We start from the raw sequence: 5,072 nt of genomic DNA on the forward strand, positions 1-5,072 counted from the left end.
TTGTCTTCCTCGTTCACTTGAATAGTGCAGACCTACGGGGAAACAACCAGAGGTTATATTTCACAACAAAACCAAACTCCAGAAGATGAGCATCACGGCAATCCAGAGGTATGATACAAAACACTAACCTAATAAAGGTAACGCCTGCTTGAAACTTCGCTGCTATGCTTGAGAGAGTTTTTTTTTACAAAAACCTTTATCGATCGATCCTGTCCAGTCCTTCCCCGACAGGTCACGCAAAAACGTGACAAACGAAATTCTCCGAGAGCCTCGCAACATCACATCGATCTTACTTGTTTAGATCATTGGTGACCCATGAATCACTTACTCTTCTTACATTCTACAAAATATAATAAAATGACAAAAATCACAATGTAAGAAGTTATCTTTTTTAGAATTTTTCTTTCCTCGTGTCCTGAATTCCGGAAGCGGTTACAACGTGTAGCGCTTGCGAAAATGCTCGTTGAGGATTAACGCTACTGTTTACGACATCCCCAGCGTCATAAAATTATCTAAAAAACCCACTCCTATATTTCTATGCACGGAAACCTTCACACTAAAATATTATTTTTATGATTTTCGACGGATGAGTACATGAGGCTACAACTCGTTATGATGACTTATCTATCGAAATTAAGGCATTTTTCCCTTGGCAGCAATAAAGGCAAGGTGACACACGCTAACACCAACCCGGTTTCACTGGCGAAAAATGTCTGATTGGTCGAGGCCTTGTCATGTGACTTCAGTACCTCAAATCAAACATGGCTGCCATTCGATGTTTGTTAGATCAATTTTATTTGATCTCCGTCGACAAAAAAAGACCCTTTTTCAGGCCAGTAAAACGGACGAATGTTGACTGCATAGTGCGTTTCTATGCCAGCGAGATTCTCTTTTAAGACAACAGGGCTACGAGGGAAATTTCTTTAAAAATTTCAAGGTCAACGCGAGTCTCCGTTGCTAGTGTTCGAGTGGAAATTCGTTTGTGGAGCTTACCAGCTAATGGATTACCATCTTGATTTCAATTCATGCGTTTATCTTTTAAAAGTGGAACAAAAAATATACCACTAAATTTCCAAATGGTTTCTCTTCCAACTAAATAGTTACACACTGTTTCCGCGGGGTCCCGCATCTAACAGAAAATGTTAAGATTTTCGCTTTTTTTTTCAAAATTAAGTTGTTAAAATTGCCATTCAAGTGGTCCATAGCGGAAAATTTATTAAGACCGAGGGGAAAATTAAGAAATGTATTTCAATCGTTCAAAAATAAATTTTAAAGTGAATTTAGCAGTAATAATAACCATGTCATAGCACCTCATACTGGGTACACTAGAAGGAAACCTTTTAGTTGCAATTATATTTTGTTATAGTTGTTCCAAGCAAAATGCCAATTGTTTGGTTTCCTCCAAATTATAGAAATAAACATATATTAGGTTAACTCTGAATAGCCAAAACAACAATATTTGATTCAGAAGTCCAGCTTACTAGCAGGGAGAATTTTACTGTAACAAAAAAATTACTACACGGCTAATAATACGCTTTCACCACATTGTAGTGGGTTAATGTGACAACTAGCCTGCGTAGCTGGCGGGATTTTCGTGCGCGAGTGCTTCTGATTTGGTTGCGAAGCCGTGAAAGCGAGTGGCTCAGCCGTGCTCCGCCGCCGCTCGCCCGCTCACGCATCCCGCCAGCTACGCAGGCTATGTGACAACAAAAATACTTAATCAGGAATTGATTTTATCTTCCAGCAATAAAACAGCAGGAGGATATAAAATTAGGTATTTTCAAACTTTAGAAAAGTTGTTGAAGGTGATTCAGTGCCACCCTCCAAAACTTTTCACAAATTTCACGCTGGCCTACTAAGTACTTCCAGTACAACAAATTATCTAACCTCTCTTTGTGGACTTTTAATCCCCTTGCATTAGATTTAACTTTTAGAAAAACCATAACTTCATATTTCCGTAATAATCGTTCAAAGACATTGAGCAAATGCATACAAAACTACATTTGAAAGGGACATAATCCCATGTTGCAGTTTTCTGGATAAGACTTTACAGAAATAACTCCTGTTACCTTTCCATATGTAAAGAGGTCCCATGATTTATGAGTCAATTAGTCAATGAGTCATGAGTCAATGAGACTCACAGTCAATATAGCAATAATTTATTGATCAAGCCTAAGCCCTCCTTTCAGTGATTAGGCCTAAGCACTCTCTGAAATTTTAGCTTTCATTTTATGGGTTAGGGTAACTGCACTAACTCATTGACTCATGACTCATAAATACTTAAAACTCATATGAAAAAATATTTCAACATTGGATGCAATGAATTTTTAGCAATTGCTGTAAATAATAGTAAGCATTCCTACCATTTCAAAGGATGAATAAATTAAAGTTTAATGCAGTAAGGGTAAGAAGTAAAAAAAAGTGGTCCAATTTATTGAAGCTGTAATCAATTTCCATCCTTGCTTTAGTCCCTGGATAGGGTAAACAATGGTGGTGAAGTGTACAAACTACCCCAAGGGGGTACTGCTCATGATACTGAGACCAAACAGCTGGCAGAGTTGCCGCAGTACATTTAAGGCTATCAATCTGAAAAATGAATGGAACTGTAGAAAAATTTGGTAAGCGAGCAAGTAGCTTTTACTTATGAATTATAAATGCCAGTCATTTGTCAATTTGGAACTGGTTCCCCTAAGGGGTCAGATTTCTTTAGCCTACATCCAGGAAACAAGATTCTGTTACCTTTAAGGGTTGTTTAAAAAAAAAAAAAAGACCCCTCCTGAGCAAACTGCATCCTCATGTTTGGATTCTCATTGATTTAATGACTTTAACGATATTATGCAAATTTGTTCTACAAAAATACTCAAATACCATAAAGGTATTTTTAACCTAACTTTTTTGCAAAGTTTACTCCTTGAGCCACCAGCTTCAACTTTGATACTTTGTTATAACAGCCAAAGCCATTGTATAGCAATGGTGGAGGTGATGATTAGTCACTTTGTATTGGTTCAATTGAAGAAAGAAAGTCAAAGTAATGATTGCACTTTAACCCTTTCACCCCTAAACCGGCCATACTTGGTATTTTACTCTGTCTAAAGCCAGAGTATTTTGCTCTGTCTAACACCAGACGATTTTACCCATCAATGGGGAACCCCATGGAGTCAACGGTCTTACAGTACTTCTCAACATAAAGAAAATGAATTATGTGGACTTGAACATTCCCAAAAAGAAATGCCGTATATTCCAAATATGGTTGCGTAAACTCTTCAAGATTTACCTGCTTCAGGAACTTCAAATCAATGAATATTTTGAATATTTTTCCTGAACTCCTGCAAACTTTGTACACTTTTTAATGGTTTGCCCTTTAAAAGTAACATTCAGAAATAATGCAAATACAACTGAGGCTGTTTTGCATTATCTACAAGACAAGACAACAATATCCTTTATTCAAACACAATCAATATTAAAGCAATAACACATGCTTGTGGGGTCATGTGCTAACTATAATAAAGATACACTACAGGAAACAAAAGCTTAAAACTAACTGTGACAGACATAGGATATCTACACATAAGGGATAAGAAAAATAATTCAATTGCCATCCAAAATATCATATTGCAAATACACCAAAAGGTAACGGTTGATTGACAAGTTCCTTGTGCAAAATGGTAGAGCATGTTTAAAGTCCAGCAGGACCAAGATGAGAAGTTATGATAAAAACTCTAAACATACTTTTCACCAAAATTATTTTACTGCCATCAACCCTAATGAGACCTTATGCATGGGACACTGTTTCTAGCTGCAGCTCCAAATCACATAAAATATTAATAAATGTTGCCATGTAAGAAAAGAACAAACATGTGGGGTGTAAGCAAAAAAAGTCCAAGGCAATAAAGCTTCCTTTCAGCCTTTTCAGGAACAACTATCCACTGTCAACCATACTTGACTCAAAACAGAATTTCCTTGATCCAACAACACATGACAGTCCCCTAAAACCAAAATTACATCATTAATGCTTCCAGAAAACAATAGTAAAAAAAACCTCAATCTATAGATACCTATATACATCTGTACCTACACTTTTGTTCTTCCAAACATTATTTTAACTAACATGGATTTTGATTTTAAACTCAAATTGATTGCAAATCCATAACTTGGTAACTACTTGAACGCAAGGATCGTTGAGTTGTGACTGCTAAAAAGTATAATAACTTAGACCTTCACCAGAAAAGGGAATATAAATGACCTTAAAAGCAGCTATTTAAAATATTTGATACTAGGGTTACGTTCCCAATGAGACAATCACTTTCAAAATCAAATTCATATCTGATCGAATCATTGATCATTCGTGTAGAGGTGCCGATCGTAAGGTGTAACGCAGAAAAAAATAACCTTCACGTTGAACAATATTGCCATTTCCTTGCCACCTGGTACAAGCCAATTCACACATGAACGGAAACTTTAGGAATCCTCCTTTCTGCACATTACAGTAACTTTTTGTACCCGGTGGCAACAAACTTTCCACATTAAAAATTGCGCAGAAAACTCACCTGTTTCGCAGCTCTTTTCCCACGAAATAAAATTTTCCAGGAGCAAATTTTCCGAGGATGCCGGTTGGATTGGACTTTCAAACGACTTACACAACATAGACGTTCTCTAAGAATACATTCCACTTGAAACTGGCGTTAAAACTAGCCTTGATCGCTCTAAATAGAACGGAAACCAACAAGCTACCGATTCTCAAACGGCAGCCATTTTTCTGTTCTTCTCGGGGGTGCTTTTTTCACGTGAGCCAATGATAGTCCCGGAAACGCGTCACGTGTCATATCGCGCGACTCATGCGCAGACATTTTTGCGGCAAAATGAGTGCGCAGGCTTGAGCCACGCGCGAATCGTTTCCACGCGCGAGGGACTGGTACCAATTAAATTTGCAATAGAAACAACAGCGCGGCAAAATGGCGGCAATTTAAATTCTCTGTGTTTGTTTTCATTTTGCGATGATAAGGACAACACTACTTTGATAAGGTTTAAATTTTGAAGAGAGCTTCCTGAAAGACTAATCTTCCGTGTGTCTT

General features: G+C 37.3%; 1 long non-coding RNA gene across 1 annotated transcript; it reads right to left on the reverse strand.

Annotated features, from left to right (window-relative positions):
* Positions 1 to 3,404: 3,404 nt before the first annotated feature.
* LOC137973552 (uncharacterized) lies at positions 3,405 to 4,773 on the reverse strand. Its single transcript, XR_011117276.1, has 2 exons — positions 4,548 to 4,773; positions 3,405 to 3,986 (listed from the first exon to the last, which is right to left on the reverse strand). It is a non-coding gene; the product is annotated as an uncharacterized lncRNA (long non-coding RNA).
* Between the last annotated feature and the right edge of the window lie 299 nt (positions 4,774 to 5,072).

Source organism: Montipora foliosa, chromosome 10, assembly GCF_036669935.1.
Source record: "Montipora foliosa isolate CH-2021 chromosome 10, ASM3666993v2, whole genome shotgun sequence".
NCBI classification, from domain to species: Eukaryota; Metazoa; Cnidaria; class Anthozoa; order Scleractinia; family Acroporidae; genus Montipora; species Montipora foliosa.